The sequence below is a fragment of the Cervus elaphus genome, chromosome 4 (assembly GCF_910594005.1).
Source record: "Cervus elaphus chromosome 4, mCerEla1.1, whole genome shotgun sequence".
NCBI classification, from domain to species: Eukaryota; Metazoa; Chordata; class Mammalia; order Artiodactyla; family Cervidae; genus Cervus; species Cervus elaphus.
This window is the reverse complement of record NC_057818.1, coordinates 29,342,399-29,354,817: the sequence shown is the minus strand read 5'-3', so window position 1 is coordinate 29,354,817 and position 12,419 is coordinate 29,342,399.

The following is a 12,419-nucleotide window of genomic DNA, read 5'->3' as shown; positions in this document are numbered from 1 at the left end:
CCTATGGGCTGTAGCCCACCAGGCTCCTCTGTCCATAGAATTTTCCAGGCAAGGATACTGGAGTGGTAGCCATTCCCTTCTCCTAAGGATCTTCCCCACCCAGGAATTGAACCCGGGTCTGCTACATTGCAGGTGGATTCCTTATTGTCAGAGTCACTTCTCTTAGCATAATGCCCTCCAAGTCAATACATGTTGCTGCAAATGGCAAATTTTCAGGTTTTTTTTTTTAATGTCTGAGTAGTATTCCACTATCTATATACACACACACACCACATCTTCTTTCTTCATTTGTTGATGAACACTTAGGTTGGTTCTATGTCTTGGTAATTGTAAATAATGCTGCTGTGAACATTGGGGTGCATGTATCTTTTCAAACTAAAATTTTTTCAGATATATACCCAGGAGTAGAATTGCTCAGTCATATGGTAGTTCTATTTTTAGTTTTGTGAGAAACCTCCATAGTGTTTCCCACAATGACTGCACCAATTTACATTCCCACCAACAGTGTATGAGGGTTGGCTCCCTTTTCTCCATATCCCTTTCAACATGTTATTTGTTCTTTTCCATGGTAGCCTTTCTCACAGTTGTGAGGTGATAGCTCATTGTGCTTTTGCTTTCCATTTGCCTGATTAGTGATTTTGAGCATCTTTGCCTGTACCTGCCGGCCATATGCTTTTCCTTTTTAAAAAATGTTTAGTCAATTCTTAGACCCATTTTTAACTGGGTTGTTTGTGCATTTTTTTTATGTTGTTTATGTATGTTGAACATTAACCCATCATCAGTCATATCATTTACAAACATTTTCTCCTGTTCAGTAGGCTGTCTTTTTGTCAATTGTTTCTTTTCTGTGCAAAAGCTTTTAAGTTTAATTAGGTTCCATTTTGTTTATTTTTGCTTTTATTTAAATTCTTATCATATATATGGTTTGCAATATTTTCTCCCATTCTGTAGGTTGCCTTTTTACGCTGTTCTAATCTCTTTTGATGTGCAAATTTTTTTAATATGCTTGAAGTCCAGTCTGTCTCTTTTGTTGTCTATGTCTTTGGTGTCCTATTAAAGAAACCATTGCCAAATCGAAAGTCATGAAGCTTTTGTCCTGTTTTCTTCTAAGAGTTGCTGAGTTTTGGGTGTCACATTTAGGCACAATCCATTTTAAGTTAATTCTTGTACTTGCTAATAGATACAGATCCAGCTTCATTATCTTGCATGTGGATATCCAGGTTGCCCAGCACCATTTTTTGAAAAGACTGTTTTTCCTCCATTGAATGGTCTTGGTACTCTTATCAAAAATCGCTTAGCCATATATATGATGGTTTATTTCTAGGCTCTCATTTAATTTGTCTCTATATATGTATACATGTCTGTATTTATGCGAGAAGGAAATGGCAGCCCACTCCAGTATTCTTGCCTAGAAAATTCCATAGAGAGAAGAGCCTGGCGAGCTACATTCCATGGGGTTGCAAAAAGTCAGACATGACTGAGCGATTGACACTTTCACTTCTATGCTAGTACCACACTGCTTTTTTTTTGCTTTCTTAATTTGAAAGTAAACACTTTTAATTCTATATGTATTTTACATTATTAACATATCCCAATTCAGACTAGCTGCATTTCAAAGACTCAGTAGCTACATGTGGCGACCAGACCAACTGGGAAACACAACTGTTTTGTTCAGTTCAGTTCTCCCAGTACCTGCACAGTACCGATATATGATTTTGTGAGAGAAGAGAAAGAGGAAGAAACAAAAATGGGTCTTATTTGAGATATAAAGGCATTGCTATAGTAAGTGGGGTTAAAAGCGTTTGCTGCATTAGAAGGCTTGGGTTCAAGTCTTGACTCTAAAATTTCTTAGTAACTTGGGCAAATCACAACTTTTCTGAATTTGATATGTAACAGAAGATTTTTTTCATATTACACTCCATGTAATATGAAAGCTACAGTCCATGGGGTTCAGTTACTCAGTCGTGTCCAACTGTTTGCGACCCCATGAACTGTAGCACTCCAGGCCTCCCTGTCTATCACTAACACCTGGAGTTTACTCAAACTCATGTCCATTGAGTTGGTGATGCCATCTAACTATGTCATCCTCTGCCATCCCCTTCTCCTTCCGCCTTCAGTCTTTCCCAGCATCAGGGATTTTCAGATGAGTCAGCTCTTCACATCAGATGGCCAAAGTATTGGAGTTTCAGCTTCAACATCAGTCCTTCTAATGATCACTCAGGACTGATCTCCTTTAGGATGTACTGCTTGGATCTCCTTGCAGTCCAAGGGACTCTAAAGAGTCTTCTCCAACACCACAGTTCAAAAGCATCAATTCTTTGGCGCTCAGCTTTCTTTATACTCCAACTCTCACATCCATACATGACTACTGGAAAAACCATAGCCTTGACTAGATGGACCTTTGTTGGCAAAGCAATGTTTCTGCTTTTTAAAATGCTGTCTAGGTTGGTCATAACTTTCTTTCCAAGGAGTAAGCGTCTTTTAATTTCATGGCTGCAGTCACCATCTGCAGTGATTTTGGCACCCCCCAAAATAAAGTCAGTCACTGTTTCCACTGTTTCCCCATCTATTTGCCATGAAGTGATGGGACCAGATGCCATGATCTTAGTTTTCTGAATGTTGAACTTTAAGCCAACTTTTTCACTCTCCTCTTTCACTTTCATCAAGAAGCACTTCAGTTCTTCTTAGCTTTCTGCCATAAGGGTGGTGTCATCTGCATATGTGAGGTTATTGATATTTCTCCTGGCAATCTTGATTCCAGCTTGTGCTTCTTCCGGCCCAGCATTTCTCATGATGTACTCTGCATATAAGTTAAATAAGCAGGGTGACAATATACAGCCTTGACATACTCCTTTCCTGATTTGGAACCAGTCTGTTGTTCCATGTCCAGTTCTAACTGTTGCTTCCTGATAGATTTCTCAAGAGGAGGTCAGGTGGTCTGGTATTCCCATCTCTTGCAGAATTTTCCACAGTTTGTGGTGATCCACACAGTCAAAGGCTTTGGCATAGTCAATAAAGCAGAAATAGATGGTTTTCTGGAACTCTGTTGCTTTTTCAGTGACTCAGTGGATGTTGGCAATTTGATCTCTGGTTCCTCTGCCTTTTCTAAAACCAGCTTGAATATCTGGAAGTTCACGGTTCATGTATTGCTGAAGCCTGGCTTGGAGAATTTTGAGCATTCACACTTTACTAACGTGTGAGATGAGTGCAATTGTGCAGTAGTTTGAGCATTCTTTGGCATTGCCTTTCTTTGGGATTGGAATGAAAACTGACCTTTTCCAGTTATGTGGCCACTGCTGAGTTTTCCAAATTTGCTGGCATATTGAGTGCAGCACTTTCACTACATCATCTTTTAGGATTTGAAATAGCTTAACTGGAATTCCATCACCTTCACTAGCTTTGTCCGTAGTGATACTTCCTAAGGCCCACTTGACTTCACATTCCAGGATGTCTGTCTCTAGGTGAGTGATCACACCATCATGATTATCTGGGTCATGAGAATCTTTTTTGTACAGTTCTTCTGTGTGTTCTTGCTAACTCTTCTTAATATCTTCTGCTTCTGTTAGGTCCCTACCATTTCTGTCCTTTATTGAGCCCATCTTTGTGTGAAATGTTCCCTTGGTATCTCTGATTTTCTTGAAGAGATCTCTAGTCTTTCTCATTCTGTTGTTTTCCTGTTTCTTTGCACTGATCACTGAGGAAGGCTTTCTTATCTCTCCTTGCTATTCTTTGGAACTCTTTATTCAAATGGGTATGTCTTTCCGTTTCTTCTTTGCTTTTGGCTTCTCTTCTTTTCACAGCTATTTGTAAGACCGCCTCAGACAGCCAGTTTGCTTTTTTGCATTTCTTTTTCTTGGGGATGGTCTTGATTCCTGTCTCTGATACAGTGTCACAAACCTTCGTCCATAGTTCATCAGGCTCTCTATCTATCAGATCTAATCCCTTAAATCTATTTGTCACTTCTACTGTATAATCGTAAGGGATTTAATTTAAGTCATACCTGAATAGTCTAGTGATTTTCCCTACTTTCTTCCATTTAAGTCTGAATTTGGCAATAAGGAGTTCATGATCTGAGCCACAGTCAGCCTCTGGTCTTGTTTTTGCTGACTGTATAGAGCTTCTCCATCTTTGGCTGCAAAGAATATAATCAATCTGATTTTGGTGTTGACCATCTGGTGATGTCCATGTGTAGAGTCTTCTCTTATGTTGTTGGAAGAGGGTGTTTGCTGTGACCAGTGCATTCTCTTGGCAAAACTCTTATTAGCCTTTGCCCTGCTTCATTCTGTACTCCAAGGCCAAATTTGCCTGTTACTCCGGGTGTTTCTTGAATTCCTACTTTTGCATTCCAGTCCCCTATAATGAAAAGGACATCTTTTTTGGGTATTAGTTTTAGAAGGTCTTGTAGGTCTTCATGGAACTGTTCAACTTCAGCTTCTTCAGCATCACTGGTCGAGGCATAGATGTGAGTTACCATGATATTGAATGGTTTGCTTTGGAAACAAACAGAGATCATTCTGTTGTTTTTGAGATTACATCCAAGTACTGCATTTCAGACTCTTGTTGACTGTGATGGCTACTCCATTTCTTCTAAAGGATTCTTGCCCTCAGCAGTAGACACAATGGTCATCTAAGTTAAATTCACCCATTCCAGATTTTTTTTCATATTACAGTCCATGTAATATAATGGACTGTAATGATAAACCCCAGTCCATGGGGTTGCAGAGAGTCAAATATGACTTAGCAACTACACAACAGCAACAGCAATAGATTTGTGTTCAGTGCCTCACTCCTCATTTCAGCTGTCTGCAGATAGAAGCCTCATTCTTTTAGCTTGATGAAGAAAGGCTCTGCTGAGGTATCTCATACCCTTATATCCTGTTGTGTTCCCTTTGGTTTGCGGCGTCTACCCTATAGAATAACCCTAGTTGTCCTCTGGTCTAAGATAGGAACTGGTTACAAGAGAAATTAGAAGTGGACAGTGGCCTGAAATCTTAAGATCTCCTTAGAGAGAGATGGAGAGAGAGTAGGGTTGAATACTAGAGATGAGTCCACTGAATGTGGAAGAAGAGACTCAATAAGGAGCTTCTGATCAGGAAGTTGAGCTTGAGCTTGCCACATTTCCCATGATGACTTACATCATATCAGAAGGCTAGTATTCCATTCACATCTCTCCCTGTTCCCTAACTGGTTTACTTCTGGCTGCCTGTGATGCTCACTGGTGTGAATATTCTGAAAGAAGCACAAAGCTGATATGTGTACTCTCCAATACCAGTTCTTTGCAGGAAGCGAATAAAGCAGGGATTCCCATCCTTCAGGATCTAATGCCTATGATCTGAAGTGGAGCTGATGTAATAATAATAGAAATAAAATGCACAAAAAATGTAATGCACTTGAGTCATTCTAAAACCCCCACCCTATCCCCAGAAAACCTGTCTTCTGTGAGACTGATCTGTAGTGCCAGAAAAGTTGGAGACCACTAGTATAAAGGACACACTCTTCTTGAAACATCCACCATTATTTATGGGACACAGAATACCTCAGTGATGAGCGTCCTCATTGGCCCTTGCAAAAATTCAGACTTTCTACTACAAATTTTGAGACAAGAATTAAATAAGTTCTTCTACAATCTTCTTTAAGCACAACCAGATATACTGGTGTTTCACTTTACATTTGTCCAATCTGGCTAATGCAGAGATATCTCTGGCCATACACCCCCACAGCTCCTTACACAGGAATCCTCCTTCCCTGGGAGAAAATTTTCTTTGACAAGATTCCTTTTCAAATAACACCAAATTGATATTCATATTCTGAGATACATACACTTCTGTCCTCCTCCCTTCCCCCATCTCCTCCCTTCCCCCATCTCCTCCCTTCCCCCATCTCCTCCCTTCCCCCTCCTCCTTCCTTCCGCCTCCTCCTCCCTCCCCACTCATCTTCCGGCTCCTCCTCCCCTTCTTCCCCTCCCCCCTTTTTCTTCCACCTCTTCTTCCCCCTCCCCACCTCTTCTTTCTCCTCTTCCTCTTGATTTCCTCCTCCCCCTCTTCCCTATCCCTGTTCCTCCTTTTCTCGCTCCTCCTCTTCACCCCGCATACTCCTCTTCTTCCTCCCCCTCCTCTCTGGCCACCTGTGTGGCAAGATGCCCTGACTCTGCCCCTCTCCACAGCCAGCTGCTGCCCTGCAGCCCCAAGATTGCTTTGATTACAGTAGTTTTGTAGTAAGTTTTGACATGAGGGAAGTGTGAGTTCGCCAGCTTTGTTCTCCTTTTTCAAGATTATTTTGGCTATATGGAGACCCCTTGAGATTTCATATGAGTTTTAGATGGGATTTTCGATTTCAGAATCCCAATGATGTTTTTTGGAGATAGAGATTGCAGTGACTATGTAGATAGCATTTAGTATTATTGACACTTGATAGTAAGTATTTCAATCCATGAACATAGGATGTATTTCCATTTATTTATGTATTTTTAAATTTCTTTCAGCAATGTTTTGTAGTTTTCACTATGTAAGTCTTTCACCTCCTTGGTTAAGTTAATTACAAGGTATTTTACTTTTGATGCTATTACAAACAAAATTTTCATAATGTCCTTTTCAGATTGTTCATTGATAGTGTGTAAAAGTGCAGCTGGTTTTTGTATGTTAACTTTTCACCTGCTATTTTTCTGGATTCATTAGCTCTGACTATTTTGATTTTGTGTTATAGAGTCTTTAAAGTTTTCTACAGAGAAGGTTATGCCTTCTGTAGAGATTATTTTACTACTTTTCCAATTTTGATGCCCTGTATTTCTTTTTCTAGCTAGAAAAATGTGGGCCTCCTTGTCTTAAAGGAGAAGCTTTCAGTATTTCACTTTTGAGCATAATGTTTGATGTGGGGTTTACAACACATACAGCCTTTATTATGTTGACGTACTCTTCTTTTCCTAGAAGTTTGAGTGTTTTGTTTTGTTTTTTAATAATGAAAAGGTGTTGAATTTTGTCAAATGTTTCTTCATGGGCAGTTGAGATGAGTGTGTGTGTGTGTGTGCATATGCACGCGTGTGTGTGTTTTCAACTTTGTTGTGTTAATGCAGTGTATTTCATTGATCAATGTTATGTTGATCCATACTTGCATTTCAGGAATAAATCCCACTTATGGCGTGTTGTTCTTTTTTATGCTGCTGAATTCAGTTTTCTAGTATTTTGTTGAGGATTTTCCCATAAAATTTCATGGGTGAAATTGGTGTAGCAGCTTTTGTTTTGAGTTTTCTTGTTTGCCCTGTAGTGTCTTTGACTTTAGTATCAGAGTAATGGTGGCCTCATAGAATGACTTAGGAAGTGGTCCCTCCTCCTCAATTATTTTGAAAAGACTTCTTGAAGTGTTTGATAGAATTGACCAGTGAAGTCATCAGATTTGGATCTTTGCTCTGTTGGAAGATTTTGGACTACTGACTCAGTCTCCTTTAGTCATAGGCTACTCAGATTTTCTACTTCTTCATGATTTCGTCTTGGCAGGTTTTGTGTTTGTAAGTAATTTGCCCATTTCATCTAGGTCATCCTATTTGTTGGCATACAGTTGTTCATCGTATAACTTACCCTCCTGATTTCTGTAGAATTGGTGGTAGTGTCTCACTTTCATTTTAGTAACTTGAATTTCTTTTTTTCTAGTTCATCTAACTAAAGTTTTTATCAGATTTGATCTTTTAAAGAACCAGGTTTTAATCTCATTACTTTTCTCTATTCTCTAATATTTAATTCCTTTCTTCTTCTAGTTTTGGGTTTAGTTTGTTCTCTTTTAAGTTCCTTAAGTTATAAAGTTATGCTCTTCATTTGAGATCTGTTTTTTTTTTTTTTTAATGTGTTTATAGCTATACATTTCCCACTTGGGACTGCATTTGTTGCATTATAGTTTTGGTATATTGTTTTTGTTTTCATTTAGTCTCATTCAACTAATGAGTGATTTATCTTGTGATATTATCTTTGATCCATTGGTTGTTTAAGAATGTGTTGTTTAATTTTAGCATAGTTGTGAATCTTCTATTTCTTTTTTTTTTTGGTTACAATTTCTAGTTTTATTCCATTGTGGTCAGGGAAAGTACTTTGTATGACAGTTATTTCTGTGGTTTAACATACGGTCTAACCTGGAAAATATCCCAGTACACATGAGAAGAATGTATATGCTGCTGTTGGTGTGTGTAGTGTGCTATACAAAACTATACAAAAATAGTTTATTGTATCTGTTTCCTTCTGTCTACTTGCTCTATCCATTATTTCTCTCTTCAACTCTGTCAGTTTTGTTTCATTTATCTTGATTGTTATTAGAAATTTAAATGTAACTTATAGCAAGAGGATATATTGAACTTCTATTAATATGTCATGTCCCACTTTGTCTCTTGTAAACCTTTTTTGATTTAAAGTCTGTTTTGTCCAATATTGGTATAACCACCTCTGCTCTCTCTTGGTAACTATTTGCATGAAAATCTTTTCCATTCTTTCACCTTCAGTCAATTAGTGCCTTTTCATCTAAAGTGTGTCTCTTATGGAGAGAACAGCCTTATAGTTGGATCACGTTTTTATCCATTTTGCAAATCTTTTGATTAGAGAGTTAAAGCCATTTACATTTACGGATGATTACTTGTAAGAAGAACTTTCTGTCATCTTGATTTCTCTAATTTTATAGCTTTGTTTTCCACTTCTTATATTACTGGCTTCCTTAGCATTCAGTTGTTGTTTTTTTTTCTTTTTTTGGTACTGAAATGTTTAAATTCCTTTCTCATTCCCTTTTGTTTATATTCTATACCTATGTTCTTTGTGGATACCATGGGGATTATGTTTAACATATTAAAGTTATAACACTCTAATTTGAATTTATACCAGCTTAACTTCAGTGATATGAAAAACTCTGTTCTTTACAGCTCCATCCCCACAAATGCTGTTGTTGATATCACAGAACTACACCATTATACATTGTGTGCCCAAAATAACATAAACTAATAATGTTTGATGCATTAGTCTCCTGCACAACTTAGAATAAAAAGTAGAGTTACAAGTCATTGTTACAATAATAGTAACTTTTATAATTGCCCATGTAGTTAGCTTTATTGGGATCTTTGTTTCATCATATGGTTTCAAATTTCTGTCTAGCGTCATATCATTTCACCCTATAGGACTCTGTTGAGGGTTTCTTGCAGAATAGGTCTAGTAGTAACAAACTCCCTTGCTATCATATGGGAATATCTTAATTTTTCTCACACTGTTTTTTTTTAATTACTATTATTTTACTTTAACATCAAACATTTAAAGTACCTGAGGAAACTAGAACTGAAAGAGACACATGTACCCCAATGCTCATTGCAGCACTGTTTCCTATGGAATCATCCTAGATGACCATTGGCAGACAAATGGATAAGGAAGTTGTGGTACATATACACAATGGAATATTACTCAGCTATAAAAAAAAAATGCATTTGAGTCAGTTCTAATGAGGTGGATGAAACTGGAGCCTGTTATACCGAGTGAAGTAAGCCAGAAAGAGAAACACTAATACAGTATATTAACGCATATATATGGAATTTAGAAAGACAGTAGTGATGACCCTGTATGCAAGACAGCAAAAGAGACACTGTTGTAAAGAACAGACTTTTGGACTCTATGGGAGAAGGCAAGGGTGGGATGATATGAGATAATATCATTGAAACATGTATATTACCATATGTGAAATAGATGTCCAGTGCAAACTCAATGCATGAAGCAGGGCACTCAAAACTGGTGCTCTGGGACAACCCAGAGGGATGGGGTTGGCAGGGAGTTGGGAGGGGGTTCAGGACGGGTGGACACATGTACACCTGTGGCTGATTCATGTCAATGTACGGCAAAAACTACCGCATATTGTAAAGTAATTAACCTCCAATTAAAATAAACAAATAAATTAATTTAAAAACAAACAAACAAAAAAAAAAGTACCTGAGTATCCATGAAAACGTGCTAAGCACTTAACAAAATTACCAAGGTATAGTCCCTGACTTGAAAAATACACAGTCAAGCAATTTAATTCTGCTGAGTGGACACAAACAGCAAACCCTCCAACTCCAGGCATTTTCTGAACCAGATACACCTATGATATTCATTAAATTCTCCTCTATTTGTGGTATAATACTGGTAAGTATGTGTAGAGAAAGAAACTTAAAAATAATAAATCTCACAAATTAAGTGTAGAATGATGAAGATTCAGGAAGAAATGAACTGTCTTTCCATCCTCTTAATTACTTTCTCAAAAAATATTTTCGCTATCTTGGTACTAATGATCTGCTAATTAACCAGAAGGAAAAAAGGAAAGATAAGAGCTAGCAGCTCAGAACTGGGGTCAAAGAAATAGTGCAGAAAAAAATTATAAGGGAGAAGGAAAGAATTTGGCAAGTTAGAAAAGCCAAAATAATTGTTTACTGTTTTGTTGTTTAGTCTCTAAGTCATGTCTGACTCTTTGCAACCCCATGAACTGTAGCCTGTCAGGCTCCCTGTCCATGGGATTTCCCAGGGAAGAATACTGGAGAGGGTTGCTATTTCCTTCTCGCATCTCCCTCACTTTTGAAGATAGTTTTGCCAGATATAGGATTCTTAGTGACAGGGTTTGAGTTTTTTCTTCTTTTTAGCAATTTGAGTGAATGGGCTCACTGCCTTCTGGCCTGTAAACTTTCTGATGAGAAATCTGCTAATATTATTGAGGATCCCTTGTATGCATTGAATAGTTTCTCTCATTCTGCTTTCAAGATCTCTTTATCTTTGACTTTTGATAGTTTGATTACATGTCTTCGTGTAGGTCTCTTTGAGTTCTCTTGGAGTTTTTTTTCTTTTTTTCTCTTTCTTTGATAAGTACCATCTTCACATTCTCCTCTGTTTCTCTCCAAAGTGTCAGCATCCCCTGGAGAAGAGCTTCTACAAGTCTGGTTATCCAGTTTCTGTAGCTGCAGCCAAGGGACATTTCTTGATCATCTGACTCTGGAGGCTGAGGGGCTTGCTTTTTGCTCCAATGCAGCTGTAACAATCAGAGAGAGACTTCTGGACAGATTACCACCCCCAGAGCACTGCATGGATAGCAGACTGAAACAAACCCCCTGTCTTTCTGAGAGACAGATCTATTTGCTTGTCCAGGAGCTTTGGCTTAAAGGGCAGGCTTCTGGTTTGGCACATTTCAAGGGGCCTGTGGAATTGCTCCCAGGTTGCAATCTTTGAATTCCCCCTCTGCCTAGCTCTAGCTCACCAATAAAATATGTATATCCATCTCTTTACTGCAAAAGTGCTATCATCTGCTATAGAAGTCAAATTATCATAATTCTCAAAATAAGTTGTACGAAACACACACATATTGCTTGATTAAACTAAAACAACTGGGAATATGCATAACAGCCAAAGAGTTGAGATGTGATAAACATCATTGAATGAATATGCATATTCTGTCAAATATTATTGAGAGTCTTAAAATAATATGTCTTGAGTCACTGAAAAGGGGAATTTGATAAACCTTGATAATGGAACATTTTAAAAAAACATTCGGGGATTTCCTTGATGGTCCAGTTTCTAAGACTCTGCTCCCAATGCAGGGGGCCTGGATCAGGGAACTAGATCCTGCATTCTGCAGTGAAGAATGAAGATCCTATGTGCCTCAACTAAGACCTACCACAACCAAATAAATGAATAATTTAAAAAAACAACAAAAAAATTACAGCCAATAATTAAAGCATATGTTAACTATCTTATGTATTCAAGGCATTTCCTAGGATTAGTATTCCATGAAACATAGTTTAGAAAACAATGTTAAAGTAACATTTCATAAATGCAAACATTATTTTTGTGCCTGCCTAGTATTATGGTAATAAAACTTACTTTTTGATGTATAAATAGGAACTTACACATCAGCTTAAGCTATGTCCTCATGCTGATAATGTGTTCTCTCCTCCCCAGGATCCAGCATAGATCCTTGCATGCAGTAAGGGCTCAGTAAATCTTTCCTTCCTTGGGTGGACCCAGCTCTAATTCCTAACCATGCCTTCTTTGTTGTAAAATCAGCATTAAGATAAAATTATTCAGGAGACACAGCATTCTTACAAAATATATTTCTCCTTCTAACTCTTCTTATAGCTTAGTTTCTTGTGTATCTAATACTTGGTAAAATTGAACACTAAGAAACTGCAGGGAAATGAGCCTTCTCCTGGCATTGTTGAAACGGTGTAATAATCTCACAAAACATTCAAATATGTACATGAGGGCTTCGTTGGTGGTCCAGTGGTTAAGAATCTACCTGGCACTGCAAGGGACAGCAGTTTGTCCCTTGTCTGGGAAGATCCCACATGCCGTGGAGCGACTAAGCTGTGCACCACCAGTTGAGGCTATGAGCTGCAACTGCTGCGCCCACATATCGCAACTACTGAAGCCTGTGCATGACCCTGC